Source organism: Sparus aurata, chromosome 13 (assembly GCF_900880675.1).
Source record: "Sparus aurata chromosome 13, fSpaAur1.1, whole genome shotgun sequence".
NCBI lineage: Eukaryota > Metazoa > Chordata > Actinopteri > Spariformes > Sparidae > Sparus > Sparus aurata.
In genome coordinates this window covers 21,526,997-21,541,517 of record NC_044199.1, presented here as the reverse complement: position 1 = coordinate 21,541,517, position 14,521 = coordinate 21,526,997, and positions in this window count along the sequence as shown.

Genomic DNA, 14,521 nt, shown 5'->3' with positions numbered 1-14,521 from the left:
GTATGTCTGTTTGGCATAAATCATGTTTGATCCTCGTGTACAATTGAGAATTAATGCTTTTTCAGTCTTTTTAAGACCTTGCTCACTATTTTTGTTGATGTTATTTTGTTATGATACTGAAAATTCCCCATGCATCAACCAAAATAAGTTTTTATTCAGGTAATTGTTTAATATTGCTCAACAACAACATGGTTGTGTATCTACACAATTATAGTCCCCCCTTATAATTACCTTTGACAGAGTAGGGTCAGGAATAATGTCTATTATTTTCAGAAAAAACACTGGATTTTTCATGATTTGGACCATACAAGTTAAGGGTCCTGTGTGTAGAATGTAGTGGCATCCAGCAGAACAGAATTGGCAGAAGTAGAATACAATATTCATTAGTATGTTTCAATTAGTGTATAATCACCTGGAAAAAAGAGTAATTGTGTTTTCATTACTTTAGAATGAGCTGTTATATCTACATAAGGAGCGGGTCTCCCTCCATGGAGTTTACCATGTTGCACTGCCATGTTTCTACAGTAGCCCAGAACGGACACACCTGGCACTAGTGAGGGTCTTTCGTGTTTTCAAATTTAGTGGGTGGCTGCCAGACATGCACAGGTTGGAAGGCATAGACGAAGAGTAAATGGCCGTTTCCTCCCAAACAATTTGTATTGTAAGGTGTTTAAAACCACAATCTGATAAAGGATGATCATATTTATTTATTCCTTGTCTGTTGCAGTGAGAGGGACTCTGGGAGTGGGCTGATGACAGTCAGAGTTAAGTGTGACAGATATATTGAAGAGAAGTCACCTCATCACCAAGTTAATAAAGGTTCTAATATTGTTACCTTCCTGAAATGTACAAGTAACTATATTTCTAGTTGCACTCACTGTGTGGAGTAAAAAACCTTGTATATGATGTGAATACTTATATATTGTACATTTTTCAATAAAAATTTGATCACAAAAACATTTGTCAAAGTGAAACACACACCTGAATTCCAGTGTTGGGGGTAAAGCGTTACAAAAGTAACTGTAACGCGTTACCGTAATATAATACATTTAGGCAGTAACGGAGTAATATAATGCGTTTCTAACTATATTTTGGTAATATTATTACAGTTACTGAGTCCGGTAACGTGTTGCAATCCGAGCTGTCGCACAGGCGGAGGTTTCGAAAAAACAACCCAGGCGCAACAGGAGAGGAGGAGAAGACGGTTTTAAATCAACATTAGAAGAAGACGGTTTGGTTTGGAGATGGCAAGATGGCAACAACAACAACTGATAATTCAACGTTTTCTAAGTGGTTATACTCGCACTATTTTGAATTTGTCACAGAAATAGATAAGAACCTCACAGTCCAGACCAGAGGTGAAGATGCTTGCCCCAGGAGAAGTGAGAAGGCTTGTGGCTGAGTATGTCATGGAGGATGCGCTGCCTCAGTTGAGTCGCCGGCATTTCAAAAGCTAGTAAGCAAAATCCCTGTTCGATCAAGTGACAAGGTAAAAACAAATCTCTAATGATATAGTCCTATTGTTAAGGTATAATCACATTTCCAAAGATAGTTCATTTAAGATGAGATGGTGTGAGAGGTGATTCAATGATTAAAAATAGTTTTAATTTGTTTAGTAAAACAATAAATAATACATTTCCATGTTTTACAATACGCATAAATGAGACTGTGGGTGGTAATGAACAAAGCCCTCACTAAGAAAAGATATGGATAGAAATATATAAAGTTATGAGTCACTAGAGATTTGTGTCTCAGTGTCTGAGGAAAAGTCATTCACGGAAGACAACCTTTTAAACTTTGCAATGTAAATTGAAATTCATATACTTAAAAGCAGATGAAAAGAATACAAGTGAAAATATCAAAAAGCTTCATTTAAAAGAAATACAACAATAAATCATCAATCAATTTATGAGGAACTACAGTTAACTGAGGACTATTCGCCATGACAAAATATTGCACCCCTTCATTTTGTAATGCCTTGTCCTAAATTTTTATTTTGGTGAAAGTAACTAAAAAGTAATGAGTAACTTATTACTCTACACAGAAGGTAATATTGTAAAGAAACGTATTACTTTCAAATACAAGTAACTAGTAATGTGAAATATGTTACATTTTGGAAGTAACTTGCCCACCACTGCTGAATCCACAACCAAAGAGATGATATTTGGAGAACTCTCTTTTTCAATCATGTCTTTGCAACTGAGATAGTCAAGAAGCACAGAGAATACAGCAAGATAAACACCTTACATTGGTATGCAAATCCATTGGAAACATGGACCAAAACATACACCAGTGCACATGAGGTGCAGCAGGAGCTGAAGAGACGTAGATTCTCTGTGGAGAAACCTGAGTCAACCATGGAAGGGAGTAGACTGGAAACACGACTTTGAGGGCCATGGGAGGACTGGCCAGGACCGAGAGAGGTGGGAGAACTTAGGGGTTTCATAGTGGAATCATGGGGCAAATGTAACTGAGGGATGCAATATCTATTACCCAGTTTGACTGCAAATATTCTGAGACTATAAAAATGCATATGTGAGACATGTTTTTTTTATATCGGACAAGTTTAAGTGAAAAAAGGAAGAGTTATTGTTTTTTGACTCTCTACATATCCTTTACCCAGGGCATTCTTCTAACAAGGGGATTCACCCACAAAACATCAATGGGGTAACAGTTGAGCAGCAAGAGTCGCCTCCCTGTTTGGAGGTTTGTTCTTTCTCGTGTTTTGTAGTTGCTGTGTTTGTTCAGATTTTGTTCTTGGGGCTACGAACTCATTAATTTGGAAGTTGTTTGATGGAGTCACATAACATGAGATTTGCTTCACTAAATGTGGATGACCTGAGTAACCCAGCTACGAGGAGTAGGGTGATAGCAAAAATTAAAAAGGATAAAACACAAGTCATATTTTATGAGACACATGTTGAAACAAGAAAATGACAAATTGAAATCGAAAAAGAGGAGTAGCTACGCTGATTTCCCACCATTTACTTTGATTCAATTATGGAAGAGAGAGGGGGCATTTATAAAAAATTATTAAAGAGAGCATAGGCAACATCCTGGTTACATTAGTTAAGTATACATCCCGAAAGCAATAAAAAGTTCTCAAAATCCTTATTGAAAATGTTAAATTGTGGTGGATATTGGAATATGATTCTTAACTTCTTTGTCAATACAGTACAGTACAAGTAGATATAAATTCCTTAGACCTCAATATGTTAATTAATGAGACAACACTTTTACGAAGACACCTCAGGGCACAGCAATTTAAAATTACAAAACACAAAATCCAAGACCCATTAACTAACAAAATAGCCTGACCAGACAGTGTTTATCAAAGATACAAACAAAGGAAACTGGGCCGAGTGTGAGTGCAGCTCTAATAGGCCTCGATGCCAAAAAGGCTTAGCCAGATAGCTGGCCTTTTCTGTATAAAGTGCTAGAGAGGATGGGCTTTTGTCATCAGTTTGTTAGGTGCGTACAAACTTTGTACAAAGACATACTGCCAGAATTCATATCAAATCAAATCAAACCAAATCAATTTTATTTATATATCCCCAAATCATAATCACTTTGCCTGAGTGGGCTTTACACTATGTACAGTGAATGACATCCTCTGTCCTTAGACATGGAATAGATGTCGCACGCAAACAGATCAACAAAATCACAGTTTGAAAAATTGTATTGACAGAAAATTTGATACAAATAATTATATAATACATGGTAAATGCGTGGATCAATGAGACGACTGAGCAGTGCCAGAGCCAAACAAACCTCCTCTCCATCGTGGTGACCTGGAAGAGGTAACAAGATTAAAACAGAAAATTTCAGAGTGAAGCTGCATTAAATTTTACAGAAATTCAGATATAAGGAGATAGTAAAACAGAGGAGAGCTATTGTCCAGCGGAGTCCAAGGTATGACGATCCATATGCAGACATATTAATGGCCATCTGACAGGTAGTTTCAAGCTGTTGAGATGTACTCGCCAGGGCTGCTGCCTTAGCTACTGTCTTTTTGCCATTCCTATAGAGCCTTTTGCTCAAGCTATTAGATGAAACATTTAATATATGTAATATATCTAATATAGCAGAAGGGGAACATATAACAGGACTTTTTACAGATGATGTTATAATCTAACTACAAAATCCAAATTTAACACTCCCCAAACTTAATACAACTTTGGAGCATTGTGGCCTGATGTCAGGGTATCAATTAAAAATAACAAAAAGTCAAGTACTCTCCTTTAATTATACACCAAGAAGCTCTATGGGGAAGAAATATAAATTGAAGTGGAAAGCAAAATCCATTAAATACCTAGGAGTGTTAATTACTCAGGATGAGGACAAAATGTATGAAACAAACTACAACACAAAAAATGGTAGGATGCAGAAAGATATAATTAGATGGTCATCACAAGTACTGGACTTTAGTTCAAGAACTGAGATAATGGAAATTAATTTCTTGCCAAGGTTACTATATTTCTTTTCATCCTTGTCAGTCAGAATCATATTTTATAGAACGGGACAAGCAGGGCGGCTGTAGCTCAGTGGGTAGAGCTGGTGGACCAGTGATTGGAAGGTTGCTGGTTCGAATCCCTGGCTCCCATGAGTAGAACTGGATTTGGCCCCAGTAAGCTCCGCAACCACTCAGGGGGATAAAAAGCAGCACCATCCCGCAACCCTTGCGGAAAAGAAAACGAACGAACGGGACAAGCAGATATACCTGTTCATCTATGCGGGAGAAAGACAAAGTGTAAAATTTAAGTGCCTCACTCTAAACAAGGAAAACAGAGACCTAGCACTGCCTGATTTAAGAGAATATCACCCAAATGATCCTGTTTATTGGTCCCCAGAATACCAAACTAAATGGAATATTGAGCTTAATCTGGGTCAGACTCAACCTCAGGCCAGGCTGGGTGGGAAAGAGTATCCTGACAATAAAGGAGTGAAATTTTTTTTTTCTTTAAATTTTAAAAGATACAAAAAAATATAGCATGAGATTGTAAAAATAAAAAAAATAAAAAAATAAAAAAATGGAAGGATACAATGACCTTCTGATTTGGCCCTCTCAGACTTCCAAATTTTGATATTGGGAGACGGATAATACATTTTTAAGGTGGAAAGAAAGTGAAGAGCAACTTTTAGCACACTTGTGGAGGGACAAACCTTAAAGCCTTCTGAATAACTCAAAAGTATGAGTAACCATGTATAAAAATGTGTATATGTTTATATATGTGTGTATATATCTATCTATATATATGTATGTACATATATATGCATTTATGTGGACCAAAAGCTTTTTTTTTCACTGTTCATATGCCATGTCACCAAACACCAACCATATCTTTCCACCATATCTTGCACTGTATGTTATATCCTTTCCCTGTGTATCACATGGGAGATCTTGTATGATGTGTAACACACAGTTCAGACAGATCTGTTCTATTCCTCAGTTAAGTTTCTGTAAATAAAATGAAAATATTAGTAGGTCAAATGTATCATTACGATTGATTTTGTCGGCAATATATGCCTTGAGTAAGGTCACAGGAGACAGTCGTCTCATTTTGCAGACCCCCTGCATTTTGTTCAAAATGTGATAAAAGTAGTGATGGCCTCTCTCATCAGTAAAAGATCTGAGGATCCTTTATCTGCAGTGAAATCGATCTAGACTGGGTGCTGTCAAACTGAGCTTTCTTTACCAGTTTGATTGGCAAACAAATAATTTAGCCTCTTTGACAAAATGAAAGGGCAAGACTTTCAGCTTTTGTTGGCTAAAATGTCATCACTTGGCAAGCATACAAGTAGCCAAGTCTTTGCATCATTTTCACTGTCCCTCAGAGAGTATCCATGTATAAGCCTGTCCTCTCTGGTGACAAGGCCATTATATAGATGACAAATACATTCTACACAGGAGATTGCATTATCTGCCTGAGCAATATAGCTGTTGCAGGAAATAAACTACAGTTAAATATGCTGAAAGTAACTACAACATGGACGTAAGATAATTTGAATTAATACTTTTGTTACGTATGTCTTGTATATCACATGTTTTGATCAGTTTGGTGGCATAATGCAACATTTCTTACTTGTTACAAAAAATAACCTGTAAATCAAGATCCAGAAAGTAAGTAATCTTCCTTTTACTTTAAAAGTAGGGCTGTCAAGTAGATTACAAGTTTACAAACTTATCACATTTGCAAATATTTAAAAATATTTCAATGCATATGGACTTCAGTAGATGAGTGAATCAATGAATAAATGTATATTCTAAACTTTAAAAGGAGGTGATATTTCAAGCTTGAAGTCCCCCTATGGTAGGAAACTTCCATTGTGTCTAATCTGCATAAAACACTGCTCTGTAAACAATTTCATCTGTTTATCTGTTTTATAATGTTGAACTTATAACTTAATTTGTGGTGAAAATTTTAAACAAGCAAGCTGTCGCTAAAATGGAATGAACTACAGTAGAATTTTGTAAAATGTATAATGCCTATTCCAGATGAAAGAGTTGAAAGTAAAACGCCTTTTAAACTAAAAGCAGTGATTTTCAACAATATCTATTCTTATGGATACATTATTTCCATGGTTAGTCAAAATATGTCTCGTGTTTTTGTCAACATCATCAGATATCAGGTAGACATGTGGTCAACTATACTCCTGAGGCCCCATTTCACCTTCCATGTTTCCAAAATGCAACAAGGTTAAAAAAATAAATCTTGGTTTTAACATATTTATTGATTTGTCTTCTATCATGATCATGACATGTCAGCACTGTCTCATTTGTATAGAAATGATTAATTATGAAGTTTAAGAAAAGGCCAGGGGCAGCAAGAAACAGAAAGAAAACAAGATGGCTCCTGTATAAGACTCATGAGTCTCTTGGAAAAAACTATGTTTTGGCCACTACCATCAAACGTCAACACCACCAGATTTGCTGGTGTTGACAAAAACATCCAAATCATCCCCTAATGGAGCTTTGAATATAATTTAAGATCACGATAAACAGTAATATTGCCTGTAATGTTTAATTTCAACCTCTTTACTTATGATATACATGATTTTCCTTGTATTTCCTTGACAAATAGGCCTACGTATCCCCAACATGAATTTGACTCCCAATGATTAACACCATGAATGAATTTAGTTGCACTGTTTCGCAATCATTTAATACAATTTCACCAAATTAAACTCAAAGATCCTTAATTCCATCAAATTCTGACTTTTCATTTGATTATTTTAGGAAGGACTTCATGACCACATTTTATCATGATGACACATATACATACAGACAAGATGAAAACATTACCAGTCGATGATGTTATAAGAACAAAACAATTTTAACAAAACCTGCTGCATTCTGCCTATGATTGGTTGTCTTCATTGGTTGAATTCTCCATGCTTGATTCAAAATGTGAACTCATAAGTCCTCCCTCCCCAGTGCTGTTTTTCTACTAGCACTTCCGGCTGTGCTGAGTGATACCGAGCCCTGCTGATTTGCTTTTCCATTACCAGTTTTACTGATGTCTCCAACCCGTCTCCCCCTCAAATCGATACTCAACTCATGTCAGTGCAGAAAACCTGAGAGAAAGAGGTTTTCAAAAGTCACCATGTGCAGCTCTCACTACTTAACTGAATAGTTAAAGTAAAGGAATCCATCTATGTCAAACTGAAATGAACAGTTCGGACAGAGGAGCTGGCCTACAACACAAGCAGAGCTTTACAAAAGCAACATTTGGCGTTACTAATGATATTTCAGTAATGTATTATTACAGTTATGTCACATGACGCATTACTGACCGAAGTGAAGAGTTTATTGTTGTTTCCAAACCAAACCAACATGACCATATTAATATAGGCTGTGCTTGTTTGATATAGCCAAGCCTAGAAGTTCTATGTTCAGTCTTGTCTCTGTTTGACTGAAATTAGCTGTATGGTAGGCCTAATGATGAGCCTAATTCTCCAATTGGACTTTAATTTACATTCTTGAATTACATGTGTCCATATGTTCCTTGTTCTGTGGACTCAAATAAAAAAGGCATAGAAGAAAAGATGCTTGTCTTGTCATGTCATTATAGGCTATATTATAGAAGGTATAGGTCTATTGTGTTTCATATGACTAAGCCTACAATCAAAAATATGTATTATAAATATTTCATAATATATCAGACTTTGATCTTTTGTCTGCCTGCTCATACCTGTGTCCAAGGCCATTCCTGTATTTGAAAAAAATCTAGGCTGTTCAATTGTTCTATAGAGATTATTTGAGCATTTTGTTGAAAGTAACTAAAAGTAGTGTAATAACTAATCCATTATTATACACATTAATATTGTAATGTGATATATTACTTTAAAATGACTGTCTCTGCTGATGTGTAATATATTCCATTTTGAAAGTTACTTGCCCAACAAAGTTGGGTTATGACTTTAAATGATTGTAGTTATGACTTGAAGTTATGACATAAAATGACTGCTGCTTGGGTGGAAGTGAGCAAATTTGAGTATTGAGTTAAGTTAATTTGAGTATTGAGTTAAGTTAAAACCCAGGTCAAAATTTTTTTTTTCAGTTACAGAGAACTAAAAATTAATAACCATGAGTAATAATTTTAAATAAACATTTTTTGATGTGATTGTATTGTTGGTGTTTGTTTGTTTTTTACAAAGAAAAAATGTTACACAAAAGTAAGATTGAAGAGTAGTGGTTGGTAGAATTTCTCTTCTACCAGCCACTGTGGCACATGGCCCTTAACTGGTGTTTTTTTCTGTCATTTGGGGAAAAAGAGGAAATACGGAAGAGAATTAGGGCCACAATTAAAACTAGAAAAATTTTATTTCCTGCGAAAATACAGTGCAAATACTGAAGGCTGAAGCGAGATCTGCTGAACGTACTGCCGAAAATGCATAAAACTATAAGAATGTTGAAAGAAAGGTGAAAAGCTGTAGATTAAGAGGGCATAAGATGTTAAAATGGTGAAAGAAGGCTAAAGAGGTGAAAAGTTATAGGCTGAAAGAGCTTAAATAGGTGAAAAAGGAATGAAAGGGATGAAAAGCTGTAGAGTAAGAGGGCTGGAGGAGGTTAAAAAGGTGAAAAAATATGAAAAGCTGTAGAGTAAGAGGGCTGGATGAGGCTAAAAAGGTGAAAAAAGGATGAAAATGTAAACAAGTTACAGGGTGAAAGAGTTTTAAAAGTTGAAAAAAGGTTGAAACGGTGCGAAGCTATACAGTAAGAGGGCTCAAAGAGCTTAAAAAGGTGAAGAAGCTGCAGAGTAAGAGGGATGGAAGAGGTTAAAATGGTGAAAACATATGAAAAGCTGTAGAGTAAGAGGGCCGTAAGAGATTAAAAAGGTGAAACATATGAAAAGCTGTAGAGTAAGAGGGCTGGAACAGGATAGAATGGTGAAAAAAGGCTAAAGGGTGAAAAATTAAAGGCTGAAAAAGCTTCAAAAGGTGAGAAAAGGATGAAAAGCTGTTTTTCTGCAAAAATTTTTTGCAGAAACAGCCGAATATTTCCAAAAGTATGAAAGATAGAAAAGCCAAAAGTAATAGCAGTCATGTCCTTAAAAAGCTGAACATTTTGATATTTGAATGGTTTCAATCGGTGAAAGTTTGAAGGAGCTGAAACGTGCCGAAAAACGTACGGAAGAAGAAAAAGATTAACTAGAAAAATTTGCATTTCCTGCAAAAATACAGTGTGAATGCTGACGGCTGAAGTGATTTCCGAAATCTGCTGAAAGTGCTGCCGAAAATGCATGAAACTCTAAGAATGTTGAAAGAAAGGCGAAAAGCTGCAGATTAAGAGGGCAGGAAGATGTTAAAATGGTGAAAGAAGGCTAAAAAGGTCAAAAGTTACAACATGAAAGAGCTTAAATAGGTGAAAAAGGAAAGAAAGGGATGAAAATATGTATGGTAAGAGGGCTGGAGGCGGTTAAAAAGGTGAAAACATATGAAAAGCTATAGAGTAAAAGGGCTGGAAGATGTTAAAATGGTGAAAACATATGAACAGTTGTACAGTAAGAAGGGATGGAAGAGGTTAAGAAGGTGAAAAAAGGCAAAAGGTGAAAAGTTAAATGCTGAAACAGCTTCAAAAGGTGAGAAAATGATGAAAAGCTGTTCAGTAAGAGGGCTGGAAGAGGTTAAAATGGTGAAAAAAGGATGAGAAGATGTAGAGTAAGAAGGCCGAACAAGCTTAAGAAGGTGTAAAAGGATGAAGTAAGAGGGCCGAAAAAGCATAAAAATGGTAAAGAAGGATAAAAAGCTGTAGAGTAAGAGGGCTGGAAGAGGTTAAAACAGTGAAAAAAGGCCAGAAAGGATGACAAGCAGTAGAGTAAGAGGGCTGGAAGAGCTTAATAAGGTGAAAAAATATGAAGAGCTGTGGAGAAAGAGGGCTGGAAGAGGTTAAAATGGTCAAAAAAGGCTAAAAAAGGATGATAAGCAGTAGAGTAAGAGGGCTGGAGGAGGTTAAAAAGGTGAAAATACGTATGAAAAGCTGTAGTGTAAGAGGGCTGGAAGAGGTTAAAGAGTTGAAAAAAGGATGAAAATGTAAAAAAGTCAAAGGGTGAAAGAGCTCAAATAGGTGAAACAAGGATGAAAAGGTAAAAAGATGCAGAGCAAGAGTGCTGGAAAACGTTAAAATGGCTGTACATATGTATAGGAGGAGCAAACATGAAGCAAGCCAACAAGATTTCCTACATTTTGTATGTATACATTGTCTATGTGAAGTAAAAGATATGAGATCCAAATCCAGCTGAAGAGAATTCTTTGTCCAGATTTTCCAGCTGCTCTACACTGTAGCGATGATGTCACACACACTGGCTCACGCAATACACACTCATTCTTCAGATACACGCGGAGAAATACAGAGACACAGATCAAAGTGGCCCCATAAGAAATGACTGAGAGAACCTCTCCCAAACTCCTACGATTTCTGAAAAAACTGTAATGGTAATTGCCGAAATTTGTGTATGTTGAGTGACAGGAGACCTTGCTGAACACGGTGATGTTATTTTCATTTCAGTCGAGTGAGAAATGAGGGCACATCAGCGAGAGACAAATCAGGTACCGTCTGCTCTCGGCCAGAAATCTGGGCTCAAAATTAACATTGCGGCTTATGGACCACGGTTTTGAATTTGTGTCGCTCCCGGGCTTCCAAATCCAAAACTGTAAGTCCCACATCTGTAAATGAGGCAACCAGCTGACACCCAACAAGTTTTCCTACATTTCTATCCAAATATTGTCTATGTCAAGTAAAAGATTTGGGACCAAAATCAAGCTGAAGAGAATTTTCTTTTTCTATCCTCCAAGCCGCTCTCCACGCTGGCGATGATGTCACCCACTCTAGCCGACGCCATACACACCCATTATAAAATCAGAAGAAGAGCTAAAAGTTCCCAAAACTAAAACTGCAATATTTTCAAAACCGTACTAAAGTTTTAAAAACTGAACACATCGACCATAGTTCAAGGTCTTGAAACCGTTTTAAAGTTTGAATGGTGTCTCTCGCTCAACGTATGAGGGAGAAGATGAGGCTGTAAGTCGATGAGTTTTGAAGAGGATTTGAAGCTTTTCCCATTTGATTCAATGTTAATTTTTTTGGGGAAAAAGATGAATTGTTGAAAAAGTTGAAAAGTTGAAAAGTTGAAAAGCATAAGGTTGAAAGGGCATAAAAGGCTGAACATTTTAAAAGTTGAATGGTTTCAATAGCTGAACGTATGCTGAAGTTATAGCAGAATGAAATTTTAAAAGATCCCCATAAGGATAAATGGGCAAGGTTTTGCAGAAAAAGCTGAATGTTTCCAAAAGTATAAAAGATAGAAAAGCCAAAAGTAATAGCAGTAATGTCCTTAAAAAGCTGCACATTTTGATATTTGAATGGTTTAAATCGCACAAAGTATGTAGGAGGAGATACGTGCCGAAAAGCGTACGGAAGCTGGAATAATAAGAACTAGACAATTCCCCGCCGGGAAATCGCGAGAGTGGGCTGTGCGCTTTGCCCCGTGGCGAAAAAGCAAACATGGCATCAGCAAAGTTTCCTCACCATCAAGCGGGAAAGGCCTTAAGGAACACACACATCAAGTTTTGTGGTCCTAGCTTCAGAAATGTGGAAATGGCAGCGAGCTAAAAAAGGGTGCAGTTTTTGAAATCCTTCTCCGATTTACATTGGAGTAAATGGAGCATTTGAGAGCTACTCTTGTCGGTTAGCGGTCGATAATTCAAAAACCGTAAATCCTACCGATAAAGTAGACACATTGGGAGAAAGAAGACAAGTGTGGCTACAACTCTGGAAAATATCACTGTTTTTGAGCCTAATTTGTGGCCAGGATGGTCATGCACGAACATTCCGCCATACACATACGCAGATTTGCGACTGTTTTGACCTCGCCCCATTCATTCCTTATGGGAAATTTATCGCAGTTTTTCGCGACTTACGTCGCATAAAATACATATTTCGTAAAGCTGAATAATAGCAACCCGAGTACGATCGAGCCGCACATTGAATGAGCGAAAAAAATAATCATTAAATGTTGGGAAATATACTGTGTGTGTGCGTTTGTGTGCATGTGAGTGCACGCTTAAGCATGGCTGTGTGTGTGTGTGTGTACATGTCTCTCTGTCTGTCTGTCTGTCTCATGTGTGTCTCCTGTCTGTCTGTCTGTCTCTCTGTCTGTCCGATGTGTGTCTCCTGTCTGTCTGTCTGTCTGTCTGATGTATGTCTCCTGTCTGTCTGTCTGTCTGTCTGTCACTCTCTCTCTTTGCCCAGCTGATTTCGGTTGCTAGGTGACAGTTGGCAGGGGCCGTAGCAACGGACTGTGACGGAGTCAGTTGGCCCTCTCCACTCTGCTGCACGAACATTCCCCCATACACAATCATTGAAAACCCTGAATTTCTCCAAAATCACTCACCATCGTTCAAGGATCACAGTTCAAAAACTACACATCATAGGAAAAAAGTTCAAATACAACAAAACTACTCAAGACCTGTGCCTACATTTTAAAGCTGGAATGGTGTTTCTAGCTGAATGTATGCCAGAGCAGGAGATGTTTGAAAAACATTGCAGATTTGCGAGTTTTTTGACCTCATCCCATTCATTCCTTAAGGGAAGTGTCTCGCAGCTGTTCGCGTCTTACGACGCGAAAGATTAATATTCTAGAGAACTGAATTATAGCATACAGAGTCCGATCAAGCCGCACATTGAATGAGTGAAAAAATGATCGTTTAATGTCGTTTAAATGCTGGGAAATATACTGTGTGTGTGCGTCTGTGTGCATGTGAGAGCACGCTTAAGCAGCTCTGTGTGTGTGTCTACATGTCGCTCTGTCTGTCTGTCCGTCTGTCTGTCTGATGTGTGTCTCCTGTCTGTCTTTCTGTCTGTCTGATGTGTGTCTCCTGTGTGTCTGTCTGTCTGTCTGTCTGATGTGTGTCTCCTGTGTGTCTGTCTGTCTGTCTGTCTGTCTGTCTGATGTGCGTCTCCTGTGTGTCTGTCTGTCTGTCTGTCTGTCTGATGTGTGTCTAGTGTCTGTCTGTCTGTCACTCTCTCTCTTGGCCCAGCTGTTTTTGGTTGCTAGGTGACCGTTGGCAAGGGCCGTAGCAACGGCCTGTGAGGGAGCTGATTTGAGAGCAATTTCTGCCTCACATCTCGGACGTCAAACTAGTGCTATTTGGTCAAAATCATACATGATATCGACAATTTTTTTTCACGATCGAGCCAGAAAGGCCTTAAAGAACACACTCATTAAGTTTTGTGGTCCTAGCTTCAGAAATGTTTAAATGGCAGCGAGTTAAAAAAGAGTGCAGTTTTGGAAATCCTTCTCCCGATTTACATTGGAGTAAATGGAGCATTTCAGAGCTACTCTTGTCGGTTAGCGGTCGATAATTCAAAAAACCGTAAATCCTACCGATAAAGTAGACACATTGGGAGAAAGAAGACAAGTGTGGCTACAACTCTGGAAAGTATCACTGTTTTTTGAGCCTAATTTGTGGCCAGGATCGTCACGGAAAGAGAAAATCTCTGAGCGAATTTTTGAATCTCGCTCACTCTGTCAGTTGGTCCTCTCCACTGTGCTGCACGAACATTCCGCCATACACACTCATTGAAAACCCTGAATTTCTCCAAAATCACTCACCGCCATTCAAGGGTCACAGTTCAAAAACTACACATCGTAGGAAAAAAGTTCAAATACAACAAAATACTCAGGACTTGTGCCTACATTTTAAAGCTGGAATGGTGTTTCCACGTGAACGTATGCCCGAGCAGGAGATGTTTGAAAAACATCGCAGATTTGCGAGTTTTTTGACCTCGTCCCATTCATTCCTTATGGGAAATTTATCGCAGTTTATCGCGACTCGCGTCGCGAAAAATTCATATTTTCCTGAGAAAAATAATAGCAGGACGAGTCCGCCCGAGCCGCTCGTTTTGATATATTTTTTGTTTGTATGCGCTCAACGGTGCGGGGCGTGAAAACTGCCAAAATCGGAAGGAGGATGAATAATAATAAGAAGAGACACGAGCAATAACAATAGTGGGCTGTGC